Source organism: Zootoca vivipara, chromosome 4, assembly GCF_963506605.1.
Source record: "Zootoca vivipara chromosome 4, rZooViv1.1, whole genome shotgun sequence".
In the NCBI taxonomy this organism is placed as follows: Eukaryota; Metazoa; Chordata; class Lepidosauria; order Squamata; family Lacertidae; genus Zootoca; species Zootoca vivipara.
The window spans coordinates 40,126,238-40,140,069 of NC_083279.1; the positions used below are offsets into that span (position 1 = coordinate 40,126,238).

General features: G+C 41.7%; 1 protein-coding gene across 1 annotated transcript in view; it reads left to right on the plus strand.

The window, feature by feature from the left end:
• Nucleotides 1-13,832, plus strand: part of PTCHD1 (patched domain containing 1) — a 48,822-nt gene that overhangs the window by 12,827 nt on the left and 22,163 nt on the right. The gene's annotated exons all lie outside the window — the stretch shown is intronic.

The window sequence follows — 13,832 nt, forward strand, 5'->3', positions numbered from 1 at the left end:
CGGAGGAAAAAGGCAGCTTTTGTTCTTGCTGCTCATTCCTCTTTCTTGCTGATGCTCTCCTCCTGGGCCAGAGGACCAAAGCAGGGTGTGTGGTTGGCAAAAGCAGAGCAAAAGCAGGGGCAAGGGGTTCCGGGGTCGGCACAAGTGCCCAGCAGTGCCAGCCCCTGATGCCAGTCCTATGGTTGTAGGTGAAGCAGTACTATGAAGCATGTTTAGAGTGCTTTCCCCTGGCCGTAGATCATCTCCTCACTATAGGCATGCATCTTTATTTTTTAAATGTATGTGTTTCCTTTGAGCCAACAGGTGGGGGGGGAATGGTTTCAGGATACAGAGAAGAGCAGCTGAGGTATTCCCATGAAAATCAGTGAGAGTGTTTTCTGTTGCTCTGAGTCAGGAGTGGATGAGATGAAATCTGCTTTGGGCTCAGGTTTTGCTGATGAACTTTCAGCTTCAGCTACAGAAACCTCTTTTTGTGTTAGACAGCTTAGTCTCGCCCGGGTTTGGGGGTGTTGCTGTTGTTGTTTTACATGGTGGGTTAATTTTATTTCTTTTATTTTTCAGCCATAGATTTGATCTTAGCACCACATTGTACAACCAGGTTTACAGGATTTCAGGGATTATGTAACTGTGCAAAGGGACGCTCCTGACCTCCCATTGGAGCAAATGCATGCAATTTGTTTCCTTAAAGGGAACAGCATAGACTTTAATACTCTTCGTGTTTTGTTTGGAGTATTAAAAAAAAGCATATTGTATCCTTGTGTATTGTGCTTTGACAGTTTTGCATGCAGTAAGATCGTTTATGTTTTGAAGGATCTTGTTAATGGGACTGGGTAGAACCAAAATGATGTTCTTCCCCCTTTTTAATCTGCAGACTCCTCACTGCTCCCTATTTGTCTTTAGCCTTAGCTGCGTTCTTTCAAATAAGCACCCTATAGCAGAGCCTAGAGAAGGACCGAGCCATCAGCAAAATAATAAAAGCAACTAGGGACAGAGGTGGACCCTTAGGGTGCATACAGACATACAAGTAGTGAGTGTGCACCTATTTTTTTTTGTTTAGATCTACAGTCTTCCCTTCTAAGCAGAGTCCAAGAGAAACTGGTTCAGTTGTCTATTTACAGTGCTATTTACACCAAGCCATCTTTCCCTCACTCCCCAAAGCAAACTTTTGACGTTGATGTACAACTATATTAAATGTGCAGGTGAAACTCGGAAAATTAGAATATCATCGAATAGTGCATTTATTTCAGTAACGCAACTTAAAAGGTGAAACCAATATATGAGATAGATGCATGACATGCAAAGCAAGATATGTCAAGCCTTTATTTGTTGTAATTGTAATTATTTGTCGTTAGGCGGGTCAATTATAAATGGAATGTAATTAATGAAATGTAATAGCGATGTTTATTTTTGTATTATTGTAACTATTTGTTTTATTACTGTGGAATTTCCAAAAGAAAGCATTTGTAAAAATTAAAAGAATAAGTTTCATTACTAAAATAAATGCACTTTTCGACGATATTCTAATTATCCGAGTTTCACCTGTATGTGCACGTGACGCTTTTTAAAAAGGTGGATAGTGCTCCTGGGGCATCCTTCTCCAACCTGGTGCCCTGTGGATGCTTTAGACTACAACTCCCATCAGTCCCATCTGGCTTTACCAATGGTTAAGGAGGACGAATGCTACAGTCCCACAATATCTGAAGGACCCCATGTTGAGGAAGGCTGTCCGGGAACACAGTGGGAAAGGGCAAAGTAGACTCCTGAAACACTATTTGATTTGCTGGCCAGGACATCTGTCAAATGCCTTGTGACAGAGTTAGAGAAGTAGAGGTGGAAGTGGGAGGTGGGGAGACATGTCAAATCCTGTTGGTAGGAATACCGTTGTTACAAGCTGATCAACTTTATCTGGTCTATCAGGTGAACTGGCGTGAATTCATCTGGAGTTATGGACTTTTCTAAGGCCTTTTCATAAACAAAGGCCTTTTCATAAACAAACAGTTGTTATTATTATCATTATAATAACTGTTGTTGTTGTTGTTGTTGTTGTTAATAATAATAATAATAATAATATATTTATACCCCACCCATCTGGCTGGGTTTCCCCAGCCATCTGGGCGGCTTCCAACAAAAGATTAAAAATACATTCAAACATCAGTCATTAAAAACTTCCCTAAACAGGGCTGCCTTCAGATGTCTTTTAAAAGTCTGGTAGTTAAATTTATATACTACTCATCATCCAAAGATCTCAAGGTGGTTCACAACATAGAAGTACAGGATTAAAGCACAAAATAGATAGCTAAACAAAAACAAAACGTACATAAGCATACCCTTGGAATTGTTATTGCTATGGGGGCATATATATGAAAAATGGAGTCATCTGCATGAATTTTGCAGGAAGTGCTGGCGAGCAGGAGGAAACAGGGATAGGGTAGGTACCTTTTTATGGGCCAGGAACTTAGTGGCTCAACACAGCTGCATAGTGTGCATAGTGTAGGGGTGGTGGCTGGTGCCCATTAGACCTGGTGGGACTACTAAGAGGGCACATGAGCATGGCCAATGAGAGGGCATTGGGACGTGGCAAAGTTCTGGTTCCCTGCCACCACCACCCTCTGCTCTTCCCTTGCAAAGATGCTGTGGACACTTAAGCACCACTATTTTACAAATACAGTGGTACCTCTGGTTATGAACTTAATTCATTCCATTCTTAACCTGAAACCGTTCTTAACCTGAGATACCACTTTAGCTAATGGGGCCTCCCACTGCCGCCAGCGCGCGATTTCTTTTCTCACCCTCAGGTAAAGTTCTTAACCCGAGGTACTACTTCCGGGTTAGCAGAGTCTGTTACCCGAAGTGTTTGTAACCTGAAGCATTTGTAACCCAAGGTACCACTGTAGTTAACCTCTAACTATACTGGGGGGGGGAATATCTTAGTTTGTTTCCCAAGGGGTCCCTGCTGTCACAAATGTTTCTCCACTGGGATAATGGTTGTGTTCTTTTTGACCTTTTCTGGTTCTCCCCCTGCCCTCCTGCTTTGAAAAGAAAGAGTGGACATTTAAACATTGCAGTTGTATTAATACTTAGCACCTAAGTGTCTGTCTTGGGTCCGAAGGGGTCTCTGCTGCCATAATTTCTAGTGCGGATTTATACCACAATAACTGTACAGTATATTACTCAGAGGTAACCCCCACTGTGTTAGTCATAAAAGAACCCCACAGGACTGTTAACAAGGTAACCCATATATAGATTTTTTATTTATATTGATATATTTTTGAAAAATAAACAATAATTCAACAACATTTCAAATTTAGCAGTCAATCAATCAGCCTAGGACTCCCCTCCAGCCACCAAAGGAAGCATTTGAAAGGACTATCAGGGAGGCAGACAATACAGGTATCTTGAACTCATCAGTTTTAAGTAACTAGCAACCATAAATGCATATATAAATTCTGCTCCTGTTTGCTACAGTAACATATTTAACAGGGTTACCAACTTCTGATAAAAATACACATTTGTAGTCTTTATTCATTTATACGAAGGATTTTTATCCCATTCTTTAGCTGAAAAAGACTCCCAGAGTGGCTTAACGTGATCAGTAACAAGATAGTCCTTGCCCTCAGGCTTACAATCTAAAAGTTACAACACAAAAGGAAAGGGAATTCTTTTTGGGGGGGGATGGCCTTTGCAAAATATATTTTGTGAAATTGATAGGGAAGCAATGTTATCAATTCACCAATTTGATTCATCAGTTAAAATTATTAATTCACTAAAATGGGAGCCCCTATTAATGACAGGTTTTTAAATACATGGTTTTTAATACCAATACAGATACTGTAGGTGGCAAATGCCATTTTAAAAGAGATACTGATTGATTGATTGATTGATTGATTGATTGATTGATTGACTGAAAGAGAACATGACTACATTATGTGATGCAAAGGAACATATAATTATTGCTTCAGAAACATTGTTATTATCCACATGCAAGCTTATGAAACTAATGATTGATTTAAATCCATATGATTAAAGACATTTTCACCAATTAATCAGGTTACAACCCTTTAAACTGAGTCACTGTGCTATGGTCTAATATTGGTAGATGCAGGCTCAAATCTCTACTCAGCCATGAAGCTTACTAGGTGATCTTTGGCCATTCTGCCTATCCTATCTCATATGGTTGTTGTGAGGATAAAAAAGAGAAGGGGTGGAACCATGATTTCTCCCTGAGCTCCTTGAAGGAAAGGTGGGATATAAAATGTAGTGAATTAAATGGGTAATGTCACAATACTTTGTGCGATGTTATAGTCTGATTGCATTCTCAATTTTCTGTCTCCCTTGGACACTCAACATCCAAGCTGAGCACTTAGAAAATAAAATATTGCTCTCCTCTTCCCATTCAGCAGAGAAGTGGCAGATTATCCTTACAACTTAGACGTCTATTGTCCTTGTTTGAAACAAAGGGATAGTGCCATGTAGACCTTATTTTTCTTTACACCAGAATGAAAAACAATCCTAGGGAAGGAATGAAGAGATTCCCATGAAAGCAAACCTCATCTAGCCTAAGAAATATGTGGAATAAATAAAGTTGGTGGAGAGATGAGAATTTGCAAGATTACCAATGCCCTTATTTATCCTTTGGCTCATACCCCGTTCATGCCTACTGCTAGTAGCAGATGACTCATTCATATAGCAAGACCCTGCACTGCTGCAGTAAATATCTGAATACAGGTGCTACACAGATGGGGCCAGGAAATAATCAGAAGAACATGTTTCACTCCCATAGTTCCTGCATCCAGCCTGTGGGATCTTACCATGGAGAAGCACCACATAATCACAGGCTGATCTCAGTTTCTGTGAATCAATCACCACTTCTTTTGCTGATGTATATTTTACAAATGCACATTTTTAGAGATAATTTAGCATGGATTAGATAACAGCTTTAAGCATCATTTTGCTAAGGCAATGTGAGTTTTTTGTTTTTTTAAAAAAAAACAGTTATGCAAATGTTGGTGTGAGTTGACTAATGTATTTGCCAGACTCTCGAGGCTCGCAGCTTTCATTTTAAAGAAAGATGCTCCTTAGATAAACTTTCCTAGTGCCAGGGGCAACATTAGCACCTGTCATCTGTGGGCATGTGTGAGAGCCTACTATTGATGTTTGCCTTGGGACACCCTTTGAAGAATCTCTGGGCCCCAAGGGGTTCATATAACCCACACAGGGGCTCCATGGCACCATTCACATTTAAAGAAAAACCTACCATAGATATACCAAAACTTTCAAAAAGTAGGGGGTTCATGGCTTTACTTCTGAAAAACAGTACTTAGCTCATTGGGAACCACCACTGTTGAAGGTCACTAAGGTTAGGGGCACTGTGGAACATTTAAGAAGTGGCTAGAGCTAGCTGCCCATTGCTGCTTAGTGCACTGCCACTGCAGCCAGAGAAGCCCACCAATGACCACTGGCAGGAAGAGACCCAGAGAACACTTTGCCCAAGGCCCTCTCAAACCTGGAAGTGGCCCTGTTTGCTTGCAAGACTGGACAGCAGGTCTTTCTCTCACTGCCCTGGATTAATTTAGTGCAGAAGTAGACAAATGATGCTGGACTACAACTCCCACAAATGCTGGCTATTGGTCATGCTGGCTGAGGCTGATGGGAGTTGGAGTCCAAAACATCTGGAGGGTGCCACATTGGGTATCCCTGATGTAGTTACTGTTAGTATTTCACGCCTCTGATGCTGCAAATGAGATTGGTGTAAATCACATGCCTGTCTGGGAAAAGAATGTGGGAACGGAAGACAGTCTTATCTCTTCCGCTGTATGTACTATTGCACTGTACTTTTGCTTTTACTTGTGTCTGCTTTCCCTCTCGGAGCTGGAGAGAGAGGATGCCATAATTCCTTTGTCTGTACATAGTGTGTAAATAAATACGTAGATTAGGTCTACGATGTCTCACGCTTCTTGCTGTGTTATGCTAAAAGATTAGTGTGCATATATCATTTGATATATGTCACTGAAGCGCACTGGAGAAGAAGGGAAGTTCCTTTTCCAGAGCTGTGCATAGCGGAGGACGCTCGGAGTATGGGGCTTCAGGGGCACCCCCAGGGCATTTTCCAACAGTTACTCTGACAGCAGCATATATTGAGGAGATAGGGGCAGAGGCCCTACTCTAGGGCAGTTTGCCCAAGTTGGGAGCAGGTGGAAGTGTCAGGCTTGGAAAGCAACGCTGTTCCTCCCATCTTTATTTCCAACTAGGAACTCTGGGCTGAAAAGGTTTTTCTGTGAGGACTATGACAATTTCCAGGTTCTGAGCAAGGCTGCACAGTAAAGGCTTATACAAAAGGATGCCCCCCCCAAATCTATGTTAATCTGTGCCAGTTAATTATCCTGGAGTGCACTTTCAATCACTAACACCTATTAGTGTCACCACTCCTGTAGATGAAAGATAAATGAGAAGAAATGAATGATATATATTTAATAGATTCAAATGTTTGGTGCAAATTATCTTGCCCAGGGTGAGTTCTGGTGGCCTTCAGCTGTAACTAAGCTTGGATGATGATGATGATCATAATTATTATGATTATTACTCTCATCTGTAACAGGGTTGGTCTGTAACCAGGATATACCAAACCATATTTTGATACTTCACATGTTTATGAGTCTTAAACCATGAGGATTGGGTTTTTTTTTCATACATTGAAGCAGACCCCTCCTCATGTGAAGACACCTTCACAAAGCTTTCATTATTTCCATCTACCTCACCCTGCTTTACCCTTAAAATCTTCTGCAGTACGAACACCATTCTGTTCCTGCATGCTGTCACTGCTAGACGTTGTCTGTTTTTTCTCCCTTGTATTGTGTCAATTAAGTAGCAGCTACTTGGAGAGAATACTTTTAAAGAAGCCACATGATAGTAGCAGAATGGACGAGTTCTCAGATCATCACTGCCTCAGCAGACATTCCACTTACAATAGAGGCACAGGTGTGATTATAGTGTGATTATAGCCTAATCCCCCATTTTTTTTCTTGTAGCTATCCATGTCAAAATCCCATTTTTAGAAAAATTAAAAATAGTTTAAAGGTAAAGGTAAAGGGACCTCTGACCATTAGGTCCAGTCGTGACTGACTCTGGGGTTGCGGCACTCATCTTGCGTTATTGGCCGAGGAAGCCAGTGTACAGCTTCCAGGTCATGTGGCCAGCATGACTAAGCCGCTTCTGGAAAACCAGAGCAGCACACGGAAATGCCGTTTACCTTCCCACTATAGCGATACCTATTTATCTACTTGCACTTTCATGTGCTTTCGAACTGCTAAGTTGGCAGGAGTTGGGACCGAGCAACGGGAGCTCACCCCGTCATGGGGATTCGAACTGCCTACCTTCTGATCAGCAAGCCCTAGGCTCTGTGGTTTAACCCACAGCGCCACCCACGTCCCTCAATAGTTTACAGAGTTGCAATCGTGCATTAATGCATACACTTTATTACTCATCAAAATTCTAGTACTCATCATGGGACATCTATATGTAGATTGTCCTCCTCTGAAGTGCATTTGGTCTTTTCCTTCAAGGAGTGGGGCTGGAATCACTCATTCTGCCTCTGTCCACTAAAATTATGACACTGTAATGGATCTACCCTCTGTGAATTATTTCAGGCAGTGATTAATCTAACCTTCTCTCTATCATTTAAGCTGTATTTCCAGGTGAGTTTAGCAGGGGGGGAGCAAGCAAGTAGGGACACAATAGTAAAGGTAAAGGGACCCCTGACCATTAGGTCCAGTCACAGATGACTCTGGGATTGTGGTGCTTATCTCGCTTTACTGGCCGAGGGAGCCGGTGTACAGTTTCCGGGTCATGTGGCCTGCATGACTAAGCCGCTTCTGGCAAACCCGAGCAGCACACGGAAACGCCGTTTACCTTCCCGCTGGAGCGGTACCTATTTATCTACTTGCACTTTCACGTGCTTTCGAACTACTAGGTTGGCGGAGCAGGGACCAAGCAGCGAGAGCTCACCCGTCGCAGGGATTCAAACCGCCGACCTTCTGATCGGCAAGCCCTAGGCTCTGTGGTTTAACCCACAGCGCCACCCGCGTCCAGGGACACAATAGAGACATGTAAAATTAAGCATGATGTGGAGGAAATGAATTGGAAAGTTTTTTCCCCTCTCTAGTAATACTAGAACTCAGGGCCATCCAATAAAGCTGAATGTTAAAAGATTTGTTACAAGTGGAAGGAAAGATAATGTTAACGCTGCTATGGGGTGTCATATAAATGTAGCAAATAAATAGATTACAAACTTGCAACCACTTGCACTCATATTCTGTTAAGTTTATAAACCTCAGATTTGTTGGAGATGAATGAGAGGGGGAAATGGGCAAAACAGCTCTCTCACAAAATATAGAAGAGGTTTTGCGTAGCAATAGAAACCATTGCCTCACATAGGGACACAATTTCTTCAAGGATAACTATTATTTTCTTTATTTTGATCCCTTAACATTTTTTTAAAAAACCAAAATAATATACATTTGGAGGGAAAGGGGGAAATTGCTCGGGGACAGGAAGAAAACTGTGTAACATCCTGACACCAGGCAATGCTGTACAACGCTCAGTGCTGCAGTGTTTTATTGAGATTGCAGTGTTCTTGTGTCTAAAGTTATTTATACTGAGTGAGCTCCTAAATTATGAGCAATGACTAAGCAATGCCAGCCGTTTGGGGGGGGGTGTTTTTTTTAGCTCAGTTACAAGTTCCTCATGGATGTTATTTTATCATTCATTGAATCTGCACTTTCCAATCTTCTTTTTAAAAAACAATACTTTTTTTGTTGACAACAAGTATATGGAATTAAAATAATAATAATGTTGATCAGCCCAAGCTGCTCCGTAGCACCATTTTCAAGCCCCGCATTCACATTTAACAATTCTGTGTTGATTAAGTGTACACTAATGCTGCCCCAATTAAGCATCTTCCACTGTCATTAAACTAAAAAGTTTCCTGGGGAATTCCTTTAATATACTGTGTCCAAATGAATTAGCATGTAATGTAGTAATTCACTTTTATAGCACCTTTCATGTTTAATATCAGACAAAGGGGCATTGAAATGAATTCCTTGGAAAATGAATTATTGAGACTGAAATAATGAGTGAAAATTGAATGCAGCTTTGCAGCTGTTCGCAATGGGGAGGACTTGGGGGGGAGAGAAGTAGCTCCCCAGGTCTGAAATCTACTGGGTTTTCCTAATCATAATGAGTCAGCAGGTGTTGGCAAATGCTAGCAATAGGAGTTTTACTATTTTGCCATAATAGGTTGTATCATACAGCTGCAAACACTTTCAGAGAGAAGGGCAGCAATTACTGGTACACCTAGTATTGCTAAATAACTATTTTTCACCCAGACAGTTCCAGCTGCTCAAAATCTGGGAATGGGTTGAGAAGAGAGCAGATAGGGTTAGGGCAGTATTTCTCCTTCTCCACCCAGACCTTGTTGTGGGTTGACCTTAGGGATAAGGGAGAAATTCAGTTGGGTTTGCATTTTGATGGGAATCAACCCAATTTGCACTTCTAGTTCCATTACACAAATCAAAGCCCAGTTTTCCTTCAGAATTCACACATCTCATAATTTTATGCATTTGGGGAAATGTGCATTAAAACATACATTTGTGAAAATAATGTGCAAAAATTAAGGGAAATTGTTTTCAGCTATGTGTATATTATGGTGACTTCTGCCCCTTCACTGGTTTATGTTCCCAAAGATTTCCACAGAGTTTCCAGCAAAGAGCAGGAGACAGGTTTACTTCATAGTCAATGAAAGTGAAGCGGATAGGGCTTATACCAAGTCATTAACATTTTTAACTCTTTAATATAACCAAATTTATCTCAATTGTTTAAAAAAGCTCTTTCAACAAACCACATCTCTTAAATTTGCTTAAGTTTGCTTAAATTTGCAGTTCTAAGCTATGGGAGTGTCACAGTTTGGCTGGATGGACTTTTTAAAAAATTGTGAAATATACAAATGCCAAAAAACAACAGCAAGTGTTTAAAATTTAGGCTCCTTTTGAGCTTGAAGCCCAGGGCCAAATGGTCCTTTGAACCAATGGCTTCAAGTTACAAGAAAGGAGATTCTGGCTAAACATCAGAAAAAACTTTCTGAAGTAAGAGCTGTTCGACAGTGGAATGGTCTCACTTAGGAGGTTGTGGACTCTCCTTCCTTGGAGGTTTTTAAACAGAGGTTGGGTGGTAATCTGTCATGGATGCTTTATCTGATATTCCTGCTTTGCAGGGGGTTGAACTATATGGGCCTTGGGGTCCCTTCCAACTCTACAATTCTATGATTCTATGACCCCTCTCTGACAGGCTCTGGCTACCACCCTCTCAAGCTCCCCTGGGCAATCCCAGGGCAATGTTACTTGCTTACTTATTGTTTACTTATTAGTTCAATTTGTTAACCACCCTTCATTAGTAAGGATCCATGGGTGGTATACAAAAGTATACGTTGTTGGAATCTGTCTTGAGAGACTTCTGGGGTTGAAGTCAAACCACTGCATTAGCAACACCGAAGTGACCTCGTAGGGTGCAAGCCTGGGCAGTGTGTATGGAGGTCTTGGGCTTCACTGATGTGGTCCAAGGGAATGCACAGCAATATGTTTGGCACCAGCTTGGCTGCATGAGTTGCCAGAAGCAGACTCTGCTCCAGATTTGTGTAGGGTAGGGCAGGTCTGTCCAGCAGGTCGGTCGTGATCTACTGGTTGATCTCTGGATGTTCCTCCTGGTTGATTCTGGTCAATCATGGGATCCTGATACCCACCCACCCCAACCCCCTGGTAAAATAGCCCAACAACTTTGGCTTCTCCTCCCCCAAAAAAGCTCAACAAGTTTTTTCGCAGTCTCTTGGAAGTTGGACGTGCCTGGTGTAGGGTTTACTCCTGAGCCTTTTCTTCTCCTGGAGATATCACGCAAGGCACTGGAGGTTTAGCACCAGATTTTTCCTTCTCCTAGATGGGCTACCTTCCCAGGTTGATGAGTCCCATCTGCCCCTCAGTTCTCTCATTTCTTGAGCATTGGACCCACTATTGGTCTCATCCACTCAATCCACCAGATCTTCACATGCAAGGGGAAGTCTGTAATTCACTGAGGGTTTGACACCCATTGGCTATCCTCACCTGGTTTAGCTGGTCAGTCACAGCTGTTCTCGGGATGCGGCTGCTGTTGCATACTGACAGCTTCTAGGAGCCACAGGTGTATAGGATATATAGGTAAAATGCGGCAGAATTCATTTAAACATGATTTTAAATCATATTAAGAGCACACAGCCGCTGTACGCTTGTTTTTTGTTTTTTTGTTTTGAAAATTTAAAAATTAGTTCCTTAGCTCCCCAAGTAGCCCATTTCAAAGTCTGAAAGAAAAAGTGTAGCAAAATTCAGAAATGTTGCCATCTTAATGGGACTCGGGGATAAAAACAATGGAGAAAAATGGGATAGAAAACAAAGACACATGTGGTATGTCCCCCACACTGAAGATTTTAAAATATGCTGAAATGAGAATGGCAGCACAAAATAGGAATACAAATATCAGATACTTCGTAAGAAACACAATGTTTACTTCATAGACTTACAATTTATATCAATTTAGGCAAACACAGCTTTAAATGAGATGAGTGTCGAAGATCTTAAAATAAATACTTTTCAAATGCCATACTTCCATAAAGTTAATTTTCACAATAGACCATTTACCAAAGTCCACTTTTGCATTAGTGGAATTTCCTTAACATTTGAAAGTGGCTGCTGTTAAGAATCTTTGCACAGACTAGCTGCAGGAATGACAGACACCTTATACAAAGCAGCTGAAAGCTTTCTCAATGCAGTCAAACTATCAAAGCAATTTAGCAACAACAAGGCAGGTTCAAGATCAATATGATGGCTCATGACCTTAGTACATATATTGTCAACTTTATTCCAAAACAATGAATTATATCATGTTCCCAGTATAAGAAATAGTATGTTCCAACTTGCCTGTGATCCCTCCAACTTCAGGGGTGAGAGATTTGTTATACCCTATCTAGCACAGTACCCCACCCTGGCCTCAGACATTTTGCTGCTTGAAGCAAACGGCAAGGTAGCTTTCTCATCATCTCCAACCCCCATCATGCTTCCTTACATGTACAGAAACTGACAGCTGAATCTTAGTTCAAAATTAGTGATTGAGCAGCATCCTCAGTTCCAACCGAGGGCAACAGGCTAGTTTATGAGACACAAAGCAGGCTGCATGGCACACACAGCTCCCCAGGACTTCCTATACCCCATCATCTGCCTGAGGCAGCTGCATCTTCTGCCTAATGGTAGGACCAGCCCTAGTAATGCAACAACATTTGCAATTAAAAGGCAGAATATCATCTCATTATTCCTTCTCCAAATGCCTGTTCTGATAATTTCCCCAATTTTTAGCAAGTAGATGAGTATTTAGGGTGTAAAATAAAAAATAGAAAAATTCCTTCCAGTAGCACCTTAGAGACCAACTAAGTTTGTCATTGGTGTGAGCTTTCGTGTGTATCTGAAGAAGTGTGCATGCACACAAAAGCTCATACCAGTGACAAACCTAGTTGGTCTCTAAGGTGCTACAGGAAGGAATATTTCTACTTTATATACTTTATTTTTATTTTGTGTCGACAGCAGACCAACACAGCTACCTACCTGTATGTAGGGGATGTTTAGAACACCCTTCAAATGTGGATCAGTACACTTATTACAGTAGCCGTACATCCTACATTACAGAGAACAGCCGTCTGTTTGAAGGCTGTCAGAGGACCATCTTCTATTTGAAGTCCTATTTAATGATTAAAGAAAACCTAAGAGGGAAGCGCAGGGACCTTGAAGTTACCTGTCAACATTTGGCCTTGGATAGCAGAAGGCATACAGGTCACCTAGTCACAGCCTTCTCCACTATAGTGAAAAGTATTTTACTTCTAATTATAGTAATTATTTCTAAATTTGCATGTAGATTAGCATATGCAAATTTGTGTGTGAAGTGCAAGTATCAAAATGCATCCCCAATCAATCATTATGCACCTTGCTCTTTCTGAGAATGTAAAATTATGTAAAACAGTCACTTGCAACAAATTTAGGGTGGTAGCCCAGCAGAGTCATTGGCGACCAATCAGAAGCAATATATTTGTACCCAGGGAATAAAGGGACCCCTGACCATTAGGTCCAGTCATGACCGACTCTGGGGTTGCAGCGCTCATCTCACGTTATTGACTGAGGAAGCCGGCGTATAGCTTCCAGGTCATGTGGCCAGCATGACAAAGCCACTACTGGCGAACCAGAACAGCACACGGAAACGCCGTTTACCTTCCCACTGTAAAAGGTAAAGGGGCCCCTGACCATTAGGTCCAGTCGTGACCGACTCTGGGGTTGCACGCTCATCTCGCATTATTGGCCGAGGGAGCTGGCGTATAGCTTCCAGGTCATGTGGCCAGCATGACAAAGCCACTTCTGACAAACCAGAGCAGCACATGGAAACGCCGTTTACCTTCCCGCTGTAGCAGTATCTATTTATCTACTTGCACTTTGACGTGCTTTCAAACTGCTAGGTGGGCAGGAGCTGGGACCAAGCAATGGGAGCTCACCCCATCGCGGGGATTCGAACCGCCGGCCTTCTGATCGGCAAGCCCTAGGCTCTGTCTCTGTGGTTTAACCCACAGCACCACCCGCTTTCCCAGGGAGTAGTATGTTTCTAATCCAAATATTAGAATTGGCCGTCTCTAATAAATTATTTTTAAAATTCCTTATATCACTATCTAACACATAGCTCCCAGTAATGTGTTCAATTTAATAGGGATGGAAAAGTGTTTG